General features: G+C 35.8%; 1 pseudogene; it reads right to left on the reverse strand.

The window, feature by feature from the left end:
• Positions 1–305: 305 nt before the first annotated feature.
• On the reverse strand, positions 306–6,732 carry LOC122006077 (annotated as a pseudogene).
• Positions 6,733–18,138: the final 11,406 nt, after the last annotated feature.

An 18,138-nucleotide genomic window follows, 5' to 3' on the forward strand; every position in this document is an offset into this window, starting at 1 on the left:
TTGTTGTTGCCGGCGAATAACCAGGTGGTCCCATCATTGCATCCTGGGGTGGATTATATGGGGAAATTAATGTACTTGTGGAGTATACTTGTTGAGGGTTATGCTGATTCTCCACAAGGCGTCTTAGACTTGGATAATCCATTTCGTACCCCGTAGCAATTAGTTGAGATGATCTTTGGGTGGTGTCAATTATATACAATCTTACTCTACATCATAATTTGAATTCATGACCACCAAATCACATTCATGACCACCAAATCACATGATAATAATTTTACCATCAAAGCTCCCCTGTGCATACCGTATATCCTTGAATAGATTAACAATTGAACTACTATTGTGATCAAATATCAACAAATTTGAGATACATATAACTTGTCCATTTTAAGATTCAATGTGGTAACCAAACACTCTATAATCTCACCTACTGACAATTTACTATCATCAAAAGAAAAAACTACTTGCAGTTTACTGAAAAATATATATCTCATTGTGAAAGAATGGTTAATGGCGTACCTTACACAGATCAACACAAGCAAAGCTCTCAACCTAAGGAATTCAACTGTAATTCTTCTGTTGAAAAGCTAACTCAAAACAATTTGATTTTGATACAGTTAATTTACTCCGAGATTGAGAAAAAGTATTCAGATGTAGAGGCCATGCAGCAGCTGCACATACGGCTCCTGAGAAGAATATAAGATCATGGAAAAAAGAGTGGCGTAAAAGAAATCAGTGACAACACTCAACTTGGTCTGTTGGAGTTAACTAATCATTATATAAATCGAATGGTTTTTATAACTTCATGCTGCTTCGCATGATATGCATGGTTGAAATGTCGTGTCTCAGTTTGTGTAAGAAATTTGATCATAGGATGATGTTTTAGAAAAATAGGTTTCTGTTTATAAGCCAACCTGATGACCATGAGGAGCAGCATAGTTTTCCCTCATTAATATGCTGCGCATTAAGACCAATCATCCATGAACCAACACTAACATCGTCATGGGCATAAGTGCGAAGAATAGCCTTATGTTACAAAGTAATTGCATCGGTCATAAATTACATGTTCCCTAAATGATGTCAACCAATTGCCTAATCGATCAGTTAGAATAAGCGCACAAACCTATTGATAGAAATAAACTTTGCTAGGGCTCTAGATACCACAAACATCTCTCCAGGGCTCTAGATACCACAAACATCTCTCCAGAAGCATGCCGGAAATACCTGTGTCAACATAATGAGGAAGTTGATAACACAAAATATCTTACTGCAGAGGAAAACAATTTAAAATCCATGTTAAGTATGAACTGAAAGCCATTGCACTATGGCATCCATAATTGGACATGGAATCATCATTTAGTCAAAAAAAGTATTCAGGACAAAATAAACTATAATAAAATCTTTTTGAAATAAATTATCTACAAAACATAAATGCTTTTTGAACTAAATTGTGTTGACAACCAAAGGGTATCCTATTTGCTTGCCGCATAAATGCATGTGTTATGTGCCTTTCCATCAATGAATGCCACAATTTGTGTTGCAGTGATCTAGAAGTAGTCAAAATTTCAGCATGCTGTATATCTAATATTCACACTGAGAAGAAATATGACAATAGCTTTTGATTACGCACCTAGACCATATTATAGATGTACCGCAAGCAGTAATTCTATTTACAGGATAACCTCAGCTTGAAGCTGGTATGATTCCACTAGCATTTGATTACAACTCTCTCTTATAGATGACCTCAGTTTGTAGCCAGAATGATTGAGTAGCATTTGAATGACACAAATTGTCTGACTAAACAGCAAGATTTTCATAAAGCCCTATGACCCAAATGGAAAAACAGATTATACAGATACACAACAAACCAATGCTTATGCCTGTTTCAAGCTTGATACCACTTCAAGGATACATTCAAGTATTCACTAGTCCATGAGTGATTCTTGTCACTGTTTGCAACTGTTCTGACACGCATGCTGTTATGTTAATGTTTAATGGTAAATGAAAGTAACAAAGCTCCTTGATTGATATCTTCCTACCCGATACTTTAGCATAAGCGACTCAAAAACAACAGGAAAGATGAGTAGCAATCACTCTTGGAGAAGAGAAAACTGAAAAATTAGCTCTACCTTTACTCCCACATTTGGATTTTTGAATTCTGACCTTATATGATACCCATGTTTCTCTACCCTTTAGAAAGCCTTACTAGTGGGCTTTCGGAAGGTAGGCTCACTAATGGACCTAGCACTATATTTAATTATCTTGATTTGGGCACTTGGGCCGTCTAATGTTAATTTTTCATAATATTATATACATGCACATAAGATTGATTACATGCTTTTACAGATTAAAATTAGAGTTTTGCTGCAACAGATCTAATAATCACCGCCAAAGTTATGAAGTAAATCTACTTGCAACCTCTAATTCCTTTCCAATCAGAGAATTCTTGAAGACTATTGTAGTTACATGTGCAGCTGATAGCCATCAATTCAAATAGTTCATAGCTATAACTTGAATCATAGCAAAAAATAACTACTTTTTCACTAAACACAATGTAACTTGATATGCCTAACTATAAATTAGTTCAAAAAATGCTTACGATTTTCCATCACCAAACTTCCACCATTCTGGTTCAAACCACTTCTGACTCCTGAATATAGTATTAGCAATCAATAAATATAATTAAGCTAACTTTCAGCACAAGACTATGACCTCTATTAATACTCACTTATCAGAGAAAACTTCGCCAGATTTCATACACCCAATATATGCACGGGGTTTGTCCAAGTGGGCTGCAAGCATTGTACCCAAAGCATCTATAAAAGCACAAATAATCACCAATCAGATTATTATTAAATGAGGAGCTATGTTAATGTTGATACATACATGAACATTCAGGGCCTGAAGCTAGCCAACTATGTTGACTGTTAATTATAGCCATCGAAAAACAAATTAACAACAGTTAGTTTATAATTCTTAGTCTACCTCAGACCATTGGCCTTCAGAGGGAAAGAAAAGAATAATCTTCCAACTAACCAAGTTATTCAGTATGCAAACAACTGATTTGTAGATATAGCATTGAAACCAGAAGAAAAATAATGAAGAATCATTGACATGGTTTCCAAAACACACTAGAACTTTAGATGCAACTCCCATTTGTCCAGTCTCTCCAAAAGTAAAAGAAAAAATGTCAGGATCAAAAAGTAATGGAATGCAGTTTTTGTCAATGACCCACTTGTAGTAGTTGGACAATTAGATATAAAACAGAAACAACAGATAGGGATGGTTTCATGCATTTACAACTTACATTTCGGAAAGGAAACACAAGATGCATTAGAAAAGAGAGCTCGTCCAGATGTCATGCTACCTAATCATGCTCCTCTGAAGTAAATAAATGAATTCAAACAGTTTGTAGTGGATATTCTGAAAGTCTCTTCTCCAATTAGAATCAAGTCCTAGGTACAAGCATATTGATGTGGCTAACTGTAGCATCAATGAGATTCCTTTGCTGTGATTGGACTTCTGTTTTAAACATTTGCTATTTTCAGTACATTGTTGTTATCAAACATTTGTTATTTCAAATACTTGTTCACAATAAGTTGTTTTGCTTTACTTGATTCTAGTTATTTCTGGTGGTTTAAGAAGACATAAACAATTGGTTATGTTCTATATCTTGGTGTGTCAGTGGACTATGAAGATATTGTTCTATACTGAAACATTAATCGAGTGGTGGAAGATTCATTCATCCTATTCATTATGGTTAATAATAGGATATCTCCAGTTAGATTGAGGGCAAAGTTAAGAATGAAATATAGTTTGTTAGATGGAATGTAAGAGAAGAGGAAATCCTCTAACGCACAGGAAACATATAAGACCTCCTCTCCAAGTAACAAGCAGAAGGGATCGAAAGGATTTAAATTTATGAAGAGGAAATTTTTGACATTTTTATTTTCTTTCTACACTCCATTTTGTCCAAGTAATCAGGAGATCAAAAGTAAAATATCCTTCCTCTCATCTCATTATTTCAAGCAATCAGTTTTTTAAATCCCATTCTACTCCTTCCTCCACCTCTCTCCCCTCCTTTCAAGTAATCATGGGCTAAAAGAATTTTCAACAAGAGGAATCGGTATAGCTCATCTAAAATACTTGTTACAACTGAACACTTCTAGATCAGTGAATCAATAAAACGGAATTGTTATTCAGTCAATCTTATTGCATGAGAAAAGCAGTATTATTTAAGTCGAATTGATTTGGAAGGATATATCTAGGCAATTCACAATAAACATACCAATGTTAACATAAACATCATCATTAATTTTAGCATAGAACTCAGCATCCCATGCTTCTGCTGCATGAGCAAGAAATAGTTTTGTCTTTTTCGGTTGTTCCTCAGAAGCTTCCACATGATTATCCTGTTGAAGATAAGAACAAATTGTTTAATCATTCAAATGAAGATGTGATATCATCTTAGCTAGATGCTAAAATACTTCAGCTGGTGTTCTATGCAAGAAATTTTTTGCAAATGACATATTGAAAAAATTAACATCAACAAGCATATAGAAAATCAAGATACTACACATAGAACGCTGTTAATAAGTAAAATGAAGATAATCAATAAAGAATACAAAATTTTACAGTGCCAAAAGAGGATACCACATAATACTGAGGAAGAGGTGATGCTGCAAATGAAAGTTTGCTTGCTTCCGTAGGCAATTTCTTTATTAAAATTTGAAGAACAAGTTGGTAGGGGATCTCTCTGATAGACCCTAAAATATCCTTGTCTCCTAAGAATTGTCCTACTGAGTTTACTAGAACTAATAAATAAAATTATTAATAAGATTTACAGGTTTCTAGAAATCTAATATTATTAGTAACTTCAATCTTCATCTGATAAGATTTACAGGTTTCTGGATGCATCATTACACAACAAAGATAAGCATATTGTTAAAGACAAAAAGCTCTTTTATCATGTTTCCATCAGTTTCTAATTTCATATGCATCTGACAGGAAGCATAAAAGCAAACATCTGCCTCAGTGTATTCCACAGGGAAGAAATAAAGTAAAGATCCAAAAAGAAGATGGAATTCAACTTATTATTAGAAGAGGAATAGAAATTCCAGTTACTTTTAACTGTGTCGAAAAGAATGCAGAATGGTTGTAGCTTACTATCATCATTATCCTTTGTTTCCTCTTAATAAACTTCAAATTTGGTGCTAATATATCATCACAGGATTTGTTTTACCATTGCAGTTGAACTGACAGACATGTAAACAACTAAAAAAGGTAATATTTTTAGAGTCGGAAATAAGATGAAATATAAACATAAAAGGCACATTTTGAACTACATAAACAAGGATAGATAAGGACAACATTAAGAATATGAACCTGAAATACAGTTTAAACATACAAGTATTATAAAATCAATTGTCTTCCAATTTTCGTTGTCAATCTCTCTACCAGCACTATCTCCACGATTTGCACTGACACATCAAATATGATCATGTTTCATTGTCAATGTCTGAAATTTACCTTCGTCCTATCACAAATCGTGCTACCACACCTTTTTCTAATTCCAGTTTTTTCATTGCTGCACCTGAGAACAAACTGAGTAAACCCCCCCCCCCCATTTAGTATTCTAAAATCTTGATGAATTCTCTGAAAAAAATCTTGAGAATTCTGCCCATAAGGAGGAATGCAAGAGGAAAAATTCATCCTCCATGTAAATTCTTTTACAGTCTGTTTGCATACTAATATATCCTAGTTTATCTCATAGAAAACATGGGGCATTGATCATCTATTTTTCAATCCGAGACAATGAAACCAACACTAATCAGTATGTAACTGCATAGGCTTAAAGAGTCTATAATAAGTTATACATTTCATGAATTCGATGAATAGGTATAAGTAGAATAAAGAAGATTGTACTGCACTAGTTGCGAGAGATGACTTTCTAACTGCGTCCCTCTGTTTTTTTTCGTTCAAATCCTGTAGCTATTCCTATAACAACAAGCAGTCTTTTCCTTGAAAAATTAGTCCCGTTGGTCTCCGAAGAGTACTGCCCAACAAGCCCTTTGTGTCTCGCCACCACAAGCTCCATCTCCAGAGCCGCTAACTTTTTGTGCTGTTGTCTGAATAGCAAAATATTCATGATCTTAACCCAACCTTTATCCCTACTACTCAAGAAGAGGCTCATATTAAAGAGAAGCAATCTGAAAGCAAGTCACCTGCAGTCTACCAACTTCAGCGTCACATCAACTGATATAGCAGATTGTCCCTAATGTTGATGTACTTCAGCTAGATTAGAATATAATAGTAGGGGGATGGAATTTGACGACAAAGCTAGTCATTTAACGGAAGAACAAAATCTAAGAACCTGTCCGGTCCTTCGATCCAGTTCCTTGATGAGATAAACCCTGCTCTGCGCATCCTGCCAGAGACTGTCAAAAAAGAGAATAACTGTGATTAAAATTCGCCATTTTTGGATGCCAACAAGCGGGAAAACACTAGCATTCGAGTAAAAAACAAAAGGAGAAAAATGAATCGGACGTAGAGTAGAGGACCGAAAAGGGAACCGACCGGCCCGCAACGTAGAAGGAAGCCATGCTGGCGAACATTGCGAGCATGACGGCAGAGATCCGGGAGTTAGGCAGCGGGCGGGGACCTGATCCCCGGATCTGCATCGCTACTGCTGCCGCCGCCCCCCCCCCCCCCCCCCCGACCCCTGCTCTCACCACGATCCTCTTCCCCTTTCTCTCCTTTCGCTTACTCAGATGCGATCGAAACAATTTTGCAGGTGGCTTGCGGACAGATCTTCCCTCTTCCATTCGCCACTCCCCAGACTTATCAGCGAAAAAAAAAATCGTTTTCATTGATTTTTCCAAATTCCTCCCCAACTTTTTGAAATTGCCATATTACCCCTCATGCAACCGATTTCAAGCCAAATCTTGCTGTGTTTACTATGATAGATAAAGACAATGAGTTTTGTTTTCCTCCTAATTAAATTTTATATAATGAATTAATAATTTAAGTTTCTTATTAAATTTTAATTTCTTCTTGTGAAGTTTTTCTTTTTAAAAATATCTATTCCTTTTCTAATCATCCTCGTGAACAGACTCCTAGCCTTACGACTACGAGAAAGCCATTGCCTCTGTCTTTTTGCTTTCAGGAGAAAAACAAAGGAATAAATAGGGTTGAGCAAAATTTATGTTAAATGGATTGAATTAAAATTTTTGATTGAATTATTTTAAAATTTTGTAAATATCGATTATCTCAATTAATTTGGTTTATCTTAATTTTAAAACTCAATAATTATTTAAACCGAATAAATTAATTTATTTAATTTTTCCTTTTTATAACTAGATTTATATTCAACTGATTTAAAAAAATTAAAATTGAATAAACATATATTATTATTTAAAATTCAATTAATTTGATTGAATTAATATTTTATTGTTTAATTTTACTGAAAAGTGGCTCAAGAAGTCATGCATCCGCTGGAGCCAGGACGAATGGGCAGTACGACTGGTTGAGAAGCCCTGATTGGCACTCTCAGTTCTCTCTCAACGTGGCTGATCTCGATGTAATGTAAGGTTAGTACTCCGACGAACAATTTTGTCTTCGTCTTCGCTCTTCTCAAGTAGCTGCTTGTGAATTCCGATGGGTATTTGTTTAGGGTTGCATACTTTGCGTGGCCCATTACTACTGTACAAAACAAGAGTATTTTTCTTTTGCCTAACTGATCAGAATGATATTTTTATGGGATGATGAAGTGGTTTTGATCCCAGTGGGAAGATTATGTTGTATGATTTGGTAGGATTCTAATAGACTCAATAGGCAAATATTATTGGGAGATGGAAAATAGTTTGGCCTACAAGAGTTTCATACCCATGATTGCTCTATTATAGTAAAAGATGATTATATTTACCGACGTCTCTCACAATCTGTCCTTAAGTTATAACTGATCGTCAAGTGACTAAGAGGTAGAAGAAATTTTTTCCCCCGAGGGCATGCATCAATCGAAAATTTATCTACGCTCCCATTGTAGTAAATCTGTCACCTCTGACTAAAGGGGCACTATGTGGGGATCCATGATTGTTCTATGATCTTTATGATTTGACATGTAAAAATTTTGGAGTGCAAAATTAATCTTTTTATAATAGTCAAAAAATTAAGATGGCGCTACTATTTTTTCAAAATCATCAAAAGGACGCTCCATTTTGATTTTTTTATCAAAAGGGTGTCCCACCATACTGTTCAGCCGCATACAATTACTTAACTGCCCTTTAGTATTATTATCTCCCGCCTAATTTTTTAATCGGTTGGGTGTGTTATAGCAGCTACAGTTTTGTAGCTGCTACAACATAAATGTTAAGTGAGCAAGTCAAATCCACATTGTTGCAACTACAGTTTCATAGTTGCTACAATAAGTATAGTAATTACGGTTTCTATTATAACAGTTATGATTTCATAGCAGCTACAACGTGAATTCCTACCGTTCATATTGTAGATGTTACAACTTGAATTTTTATCAATGTTGAATAGATTATGTATTATAGTAGGTATGAAATCGTAGTTGCTACAACAACCATAAAATCGCTATAACATGTTCGATCTAAAAAATAGTATTGAAAATAGTATTAAAGGGTAATTAGGTAATTATACATGGTTGAACAATAGAGGGGATGCCTTTTTTATAAAAACAAAAAATCAAAGTGGGTTGCACTTTGATGATTTAGAAAAAAAGAGGCACTTTTTTACTTTTGCCTTTTAATGTTTTGAAACTGCTACAAAAGATGCTTCCTTCTCCTTGATTCTTAAATTGTGAGTCTAGCCAAATTCAAGATGTCCTATTTTGGATATATAAATATTTCAACATTAGTGTTTCTTAAATTTGTCTTGTCTAATAATCTCGCATACTTCCTCCATTCTATGAAGTGGTAAAGTATAGCATGTGTCTTGATTTATCTATGTTCTTCTGAACCTCACATTTCACCCAATCTTCTAAACATATTGTGATTCATCTAACAATTTGATTGGCTTGTGAGTTTAATCTAGAAATTTGTCGAGCATAATCTTCACGTATCTTAATGATTACAAATTCTTGTCCAATCCACTTTCAAATTATGTCATTTGAATCAAGCAAAAAGTCTAGCAAACAACCTCTAAAAAGCAGTTGAAAATTTAATTGGTCAATCTCTTTTGAATGAGACATAGCTACAAATAATTTAGGGCAAAAGTCAGAAGGATATCCCTTTTTTACCGGATCGTCAAAAGGACGCCTTATGTTGATATTTTATCAAAAGGGTACCCCACCTTCTTGTAAATAATCTAATTATCCTATAGTACTATTCTCATTATCATCATATCTCATGCCTAAATCAACATGTTGTAATAGCTATAAAACTAAGATGCAACAATCTCGTAATTGCTATAACTAAGTTGTCACATAGTTGTAGGGCTACGGTTTCGTAGCTACTACAAACATGGAATTTTTCTTTTTTTAAGACTAAAATTGTTTAAAGTTTCTGAAAATGATTTAAACGATATTCTTTGAGCCTGAAATCGGGTCATTACAAGTAGAGGTGAGTATTCGGTTAAAATCGAACCGAACCGAATTAACTGAACCAACCCGAACCGAATTTTCAATAAAATCGAACAAATCAAACCGAATAAACTGATTTTTTCTAAAAATTTGATTTAGCTTAATAAAAATTTGGTTCGGTCTAAAATTTATACGGTAAAAAATCGATTTGGTTCAAAAATTTGGTCTATTCGGTCAATTCGGTTTAACCGAATAAAAAAATTCAAAACGTAACCCAAACAGAATTAACCAAATTAACCGATTTTTTGGAGAAAAAACCGAATTTCTGAATAAACCGAACTGAATTTTAAAATTCGATTGGTTTGATCAGTTTATTCGGTTTAACCAAACTTTTGCTCACCCCTAATTACAAGATCCACCTCAAAACCAAATATAGATCTATGAACGAGTCTTGATTTGATATATTGTGAATCTAGTAGTTCAACTTGAGTAAAAAATTATGGCTTGTGAAAGTTTAGGGTTTAGAATTCATATTGTAGCAACTATAAAACCATAACTGAAACAACTATGTAGTAGGTACAAAATCGTAGCTGCTACAACTGTGTGACAACTTAGTTGTACCATCTACAAAACCGTAGTTGCTATATAGTTATAGCAGCTATGAAACCATAGCTTCTACAACATCAATGTTAAACCTTGAGAACAATGAAATACACAATATATCAAATCGAAGCTCATTCAAAGATCTACAACTAATTATGGGGTGAAACCCATAACTGTCAGGTTTCAAGCTCAAAAAATATCGTTTAAATTCTTTTTTAGAGGCTTCGAACAATTTTAGTCTTTTAAGTTTTTCCATGTTGTAGCAGCTACGAAGTCGTAACCACTACAATAGTGTGCCAGCTTAATTGTAGCAGCTATGGGTTCGTAGCTGCTACAACTGTGTAGTAGCTACGCGTTCGTAGTTGCTACAATGCACCAATTTAGACTAAAAAAATTAGGAGAGAGATAATAATGAGAATAAACTGCTAATGTGTAATGGAGGATAGTTAGATAATTGTACATGAGGATAGGGCACCCTTTTGATCAAAATAGAGCGTCATCTTGATGATTCTAAAAAAAAGTGGCACTCTTTTGACTTTTGCCCAATAATTTAAATGTCTTTATATCCCCTTGGATGAGAGAACTTAGTAATCATCTTGTGAGGCATAACCTCTAACTTAAAATATTTTAGTCAAAGTTAACAATAACTCACTTATCTATGCTTATAAAGTTTCTTTATTGGCCTATAATTCACCATGTAACACTACATTATAAGAGCATCCACATCAGTTTCTTTATCCAAAATGTATAATTTAAAGTAAAAAAAAACTTTATTAAATTTAAATATTCACTTTTTACTATTTCATTTATCAGCTTCCCTTTTTTTCTCTCTCCTCTATAATGTTTAGGGAATGAATTTTATTTCCTAAATTTAGAGAAGTACTATTTATAAATGTAAAATTTAGGAAATGGATATAGTAGATGCAAAGGTTTTTAGCTACCCTATCCAAAATTTAGGATAAAATCTTTGGATAAAGTAACTAATATGGATGCTCTAAGAGTATTTACATCAACTTCCCTAAACGCAGAATTTACCTTAAATTTTATATTTTATTTAAAAAAAAAATCTTTGCATCAGCTAACTTATCCATTCCCTAAATTTAGATTTCATGAATAGTACTTTTCTAGATATTCTCTAGATATTAAAATATTATTTAATTTGGGAGAGAGAGAAAAATAAAAGAAATGAATTAGGTAATGAAAAGTAGATATTACATAGGGAGAGAGAAAAAATAATTAAAAAAGTGGAAGAAAGAGAAAAAAATAAAAAATAAAGATAATAGAAATTTTAGGATGGATGATTTATCTTAAATTTTAGAGATATTATAGAGAAACTGATGTAGATACTCTAATATCTCCCACTTAAAGTTTAACATCCCAATTTAGGTACCAAATCTAACTCATACCCCAAAAATTACTCCTAGTCTCATGCAAGATCTCATGATAGCTAGGATTATACCCGCTTTGTACTAATTTTCCCTTCGGTTTAGATGAGAGAACTAACCTATGAACTCATTATATACATCAATCATTTAAGTTTGTAAAGCTTATTTGTTGTCTCACAACACATATTTGGAACTTAATTGGGCGTCACAATCTTAGTAGTGAAAACAATGTTTCCTATTTTATCAAAAAAGAGTATAATATCATTTATGCTTCTTTATGTGAATGCATAGAACTTTATCCAACTATTTTTAGTGGCAAAACAAGAGGCTTGAATAATACCTGAATTAGAGGCAACTTGAAATATTGCATTGAGATTAATTCAGTCACGCATCATGTGATGCTGGTGGCCATGATTTTTGTAGATTTGTTCGATCTTCGGTGTATGCTTAAGTTGTAAGTAGAAGTAAGACTTAGCTTTTGTCGGGTGTTTTCATGAAATTTTTTATCTATGTTGGCAATGTCTCTTTCACTGCAATTCTTCTCTGAGTTTGAACTTGGAATCCTATTGTAATAGATGAAGAGTCATTGTTTATTCTACACAACTACACTTGTAGATTCTCTTTTAACTGTTCCAATGCCTCTGCAAATTGTTCATGTTTGCCTGCTTTGATTCCGTAAGTGTCTTCACTTTCATATTTTCTCCTCTCTCGCCTTTGGATATATTTCTGTTTGTTGGAATCAATCCAACAGCGGAGCCATCCATATCTTTCTTTTTGCTAGTCCTTCGACACTTGTGTCCGATGGCATTATCGTATCTAAAAGAATGATATTATTAGAGTCCGGTGCAGTTGTTACTATCAAATTTAGTTCAAAAGTTATTAGTGTAGTAATTGTATTAGAACTAATTACACTAATGCAGTAATCTATAATTGTATCAATAAATGACGAGCATGTAATAAACGTTAATAACAGTAAGGGTTAAGAAATTGTGTATCTCCGGTCGAAGCGTCGGACGTGCCGACTGTCTTTAGAGAATTGATTGCCGCCCACGGTGCAGAGGCTCTCCGGCAAAATCCTCCCAAGATCCGACAACCGCTCGCGTCGCTCGTAGGTGCACTCCAAAACGAGTGCCACACTCGGACTCAACCTCAGATCGCGAACCAAGCCTCAGAAGAAGGAAGAAGAAGTAGAAAGCAAGGGAGAAGGAATGCTTTGCTTTCTGGAGTGAGTTGAGAAGGAAGTGAGGAAGTGTATTTATACACTTGAAGCAGTGCAGAGGAAGGGACGCACACTCACGCGTGGATGCGCTGGATGCGTTGTTTCGCATCCTCACGCGATGCGGACAGAACCGAAGCGCTGCTTCGCTTCCTCACGCGGACCAAAACCGAAGTCCGCGTCCCTTCCTCACACGCGGAACCAAACTCTGGTTTGGTTTTGGTTCAGATCGAACTAGAACCGGAAACCAAACTGGTTTGGTTCAGACTGAACCAAACCAGCAAAAACAGATCGGGTCGCCCGTGAGCGCAAGGCCCACGGGCTGGGGATTTGTACCCCCCCTGCGCGCGTTAATCGCGCACGTGACGCCTAGTTTATGGATTTTCGGCTCGAACCCCCCAAATCCACTCGATTTGGGCTTGGCCCGCGCATGCGTGTAGGTCCTCTTATCATTGCTAAGCAAGGATGGAAGGGATTCCTATATAAGCCCTTCCAAGCTTCTCCACTTAGCAATGTGGGACTAAAAATGCTTTTAAATTTAAAACAAAATTCAACAATCCCCCACAAATTCAAATCATTTTTAGTCAAAAACAAAGATATGTTCTGAGGCTTGGTTGCAATGAGCTTTCAGTGAAAATACCTTCCGGTTTGAATTTTCACCTAAGTACACCAATCTTATTCACATAAGTTTGAAGAGAACAGAGTCTTGATCTTAAACCTTTTATATGTGAAGATCAATTGGTAACAACTCATCACTGGCGACGGTTGAATCCTTCTGGGTTGGTGCATTACGGCCATGTCACCGAATCTTGTTTCATAAGTACTAAGGAGAGTTGCCTAGACCTCCCACACTGCGGCCTCACAGTTACACTTACATAGGTGAGTTCTCCAAGGATGTACTGCAAGCATCCTGTCATTAAGACCTTGAACTCATTAAGAGCTCCTAAGCTCATCCTTACTAGCAGTCAAGCATCTATCCAGGGAAGAGACTATGAGATTACATCTCAATCAATTTGATGCTTACGTTTCACCCTTATAGCTTGTTTGTACCACATTGAACCTACTTTTTGGGATCTCCAATCAGATAGGTTGGGTTGCCGCTATAGATGAAACCAGGATAGGCCTCAGTCTCATTCCCTTACTGGATCTCTTGATTTTCTCAGAATCAAGTCCTTTAGTGAGTGGATCAGCAATATTGTCTTTTGAACTTACAAAGTCCAATGACACCACTCCAAGAGATACTAGCTCACGAATAGATTTCAATCTTATTCGTACATGTCTCTTCTGTTTCTGGTTATACTTGGAGCTTCTAATCTGAGCTATTGTTGTTTGATTATCACAGTGCACTGAAATAGAAGGTATTGGCTTCATTATTAAGGGAATTTCAGAAAGAAGACCCTTAAGCCAATCAGCTTCAGTTACTGTGGTATCCAAAACACACAATTCTGCCTCAGATGTAGAACAGATTATAATCGTCTGTTTAACAGACCTCCAAGCAACTACACCACTTCCAAGTGTAAAGACATAACCAGTAACGCCTTTACACTCAGCAGTGTCAGCTATCCAACTGGCATCACTATATCCCTCCAGGACTGCAGGGAATCTCCCATACCACAAGCCCAAGGATATAGTGCCTTTCAGATATCTGAGTACTCTATCTAATGCATCCCAATGCGTTCTGTCCGGGCAGCTAGTAAACCTGCTCAATTTCGATATAGCAAAAGAAATATCAGATCTAGAACAATTTGCTAAATACATTAGACTACCTATTATTTGTGAGTATCTTAATTGAGACACTGTCATACCACTCTTATTCTTGTGGAGAGTTTTTGAAGGATCATAGGGTGTGACTACAGATTTAACTTGGCTATAGCCATATTTCTCTAATACTCTCTCAATATAGAGTGATTGAGAAATTGTTATTCCATCAGTTGAACGAGTCAACTTCAGCCCTAAAATCATATCAGCACAACTCATATCCTTCATATCAAACTTACCACTTAAGAGGGCCTTAGTCTCATTAATAATAGAAATGTTAGAACCAAACAGTAGAATATCATCTACATACAAACATAAGATAATACAATTATCACCTTTCATTTTAGCATACACACATTTATCAGAGTCATTCATTTCAAAGCCAAATGATAACATAGCTCTATCAAATTTTTCGTGCCACTGCTTTGGGGCTTGCTTCAAACCATAAAAAGATTTGACTAACCTACAGACTTTGTTCTCATTTTCAGAAACTACATATCCCTCAGGTTGATCCATATATATCTCTTCTTCAAGATCTCCATTAAGGAATGCCGTTTTGACATCCATTTGATGGACCTCAAGATGATATATGGACGCCAATGCTATTAACACTCGGATTGTAGTAATTCTGGTAACAGGAGAATAAGTGTCAAAATAGTCAATCCCTTCTTTCTGTTTGAATCCCTTAGCAACTAGGCGAGCTTTGAATTTATCTACTGACCCATCAGGTTTTAGTTTTCTTTTAAACACTCATTTACATCCTATAGTGGTACACCCAGGATGTAAATCTACCAACTCCCAAGTGGCATTAGAGATAATAGAGTCCATTTCACTTTTAATAGCCTCTTTCCAGTGTTTAGTTTCAAGAGAAGCCATAGCATCTCTATATGTCACAGGATCACCTTCTATATTATAGGTGATAAAGTCTTGGCCTAAATCCGTAGACACACGTTGCCTCTTACTCCTTCTTGGTTCTGTATACTCACTAGATTCATCTAGTCTAGAGTGACTTGAGGAAGGTGTACCTACTACGGATAGTGGGACCTCTACGGAAGAAGGCTCATTTCTAGTAGGAATACTAGATTGAGGTGTTCTCGTCTTCATAGGAAATATATCCTCAAAAAATGTAGCATCGCGAAGTTCTACAATAGTATTTGCATCTATTCCAGGAATTTTTGATTTAATAATCAGGAACTTATATGCAATACTATTTTGAGCATAACCCAAGAATATACCATCTACAGTCTTTGGACCAAGTTTTTTCCTTCTGTGTTCAGGTACTAGTACCTTTGCAAGGCAATCCCACACTTTAAGATATTTCAAACTTGTCCTTCGGCCTTTCCAAAGCTCATATGGGGTTTTATCCCTTGACTTCATTGGGACTCTATTTAGCACATGACATGCAGTGTATAGAGCCTCCCCCCACATAAAGTTGGGTAACCCAGAATTGCCTAACATGGAATTAATCATATCTTCAAGGGTTCGATTTTTTCGTTCTGCTATATCGTTGGATTGAGGACTATATGGAGCAGTTACCTCATGGATTATACCTGTATCTTGACAAAATTTTTGAAACATGTTCGAGGTAAATTCTCCACCCCTATCAGACCTTAACCTTTTAATAGTTTTATCGGTTTGATTCTCAGCTTCAGATTTAAAAACCATAAATTTATCTAAAGCTTCATCCTTGGTTTTAGCAAATAAACATAACAATAACACGAATGATCATCAATGAAGGTAATGAAATACCTTTTATGATCTCTCGTTATTATACCGTTAAACTCACAACAGTCAGTATGAATCAATTCTAAAATATCAGAATTTCTATCAACTGATTTGAAGGGTTTACGAGGTTGTTTATATTGCACACAAATTTTACATTTTTTCTTATCATTTATAGCATGCTTAGGGATCATGTCAAGATTCATCATCCTTTTTACGGTATTAAAATTGACATGTCCTAATCTATCATGCCACAGATCATAAGACTCAATGTTATATGAACAACCAATATCAGAAGATTTATTTAAAGTAGCATTTTCTACATTGAGTTTAAATAAACCTTCATTAAGGTAACCTTTTCCAATAAAGGTTCCTAGATGTAATATTACAACTTTATTACATTTAAAGTTCAACTCATAACCAGCACAGACTAACTTTGATCCGCTAATCAAATTCCGACGGACCGCTGGAACGTGATGCACCTCATGCAGTGACAGGACTTTTCCAGAGGTGAACCTCAGGTCAACTTGTCCTATCCCAAACACCCTGGCTGCAGAATGATTCCCCATGGTCACAGAAGTGCCTTCAATTACCTGATAAGTAAGGAAGGCTGAGCGATCAGCACAACAGTGTACATTAGCACCTGTATCAACTAACCATTCATTGAGTTGATATATCAAGTTTAGTTCGGGTTTGAAGGTAACAAACCTATCGCTGGTGTCGTCACTAGCAATCACGACATTTACTTGTGCCTTGGACGTATTGCTTTGGTTTTTCTCCTTGTCCTTTCGCTTAGGGCAGAATTTGGCATAATGTCCAACCTATCCACATGCCCAGCAAGGCTTAGGTTTGGTTCCAGTTTTCTTTTGAACCTTTAGGTTGGGTTTCATCTTGTTTTTCATTTTCTGTTTTTTGAATTTCTTCTTGTCAGATGAGACTACTACATTCGCCTTTGGAATAAAATCCATAGGCATTCTTGTATCATCATTTTTATGTTGTTTCTGATGTTCTTCTTCGATATTTAAGGCAATCATCAAATCTTCGAGAGAGATTTTACCTCTCCGATGTTTAAGAGTCATGCCAAAATCTTCCCAACTCAGAGGCAATTTTTCGATGATTGACAAGACCTGAAATTTTTCAGGTAATGGCATATCTCCTTCAGCAAGACCATGAATTTGGACTTGGAATTCATGTGTCTGCTCTATCACAGATTTGCCTTCAACCATTTTGAAGTTTAGGAATTTTGCCACAGTGTACTTTTCTAAACCAGAATCTTCAGAGTTGTATTTTTTATCCAAAGATTTTCACAGCTCTTTAGCTGAAGCGGTTGAACAGTACACATCAAATAGTGCGTCTGAGAGGGCAGATAGGATTCTCCCATGGCAGAGATAATCCCTTTGCTTAAACCTCTCTAAGGCATCACTACGGGCAGGTTCCTCTTCATTGAGTGAAGGAGGGTCTGTTTCTATAACGGAGAATAGCCCTAGCGTAGTAAGCGAGAATTTCATTCGTTGTTGCCAACGTCTGAAGTTTTGCCCGAAAAATCTTTCGGGTCGGGCGCTAGCCTCATCAGACCCCGTTACCTTATCGTTCATCATGTTTATTGATGCTACAATCAATTTTCTAAAATTGTAGTAATTGTATTAGAACTAATTACACTAATGCAGTAATCTATAATTGCACCAATAAATGACGAGCATGCAATAAACGTTAATAACAGTAAGGGTTAAGAAATTGTATATCTCCGGTCGAAGCGTCGGACGTGCCGACTATCTTTAGAGCATCGCCTCTATCTCAGCATCAATTGCCAGCATCAACTCTGTCTCAGCCTTAATCGCTGACATTATCTATGTCTCAGCCACGATCCTAACATCCTCACTCGGCTTCAGTCGTCGACATCATCCACGTCTTGGCTT

This window comes from Zingiber officinale, chromosome 7B (genome assembly GCF_018446385.1).
Source record: "Zingiber officinale cultivar Zhangliang chromosome 7B, Zo_v1.1, whole genome shotgun sequence".
Lineage (NCBI taxonomy): Eukaryota > Viridiplantae > Streptophyta > Magnoliopsida > Zingiberales > Zingiberaceae > Zingiber > Zingiber officinale.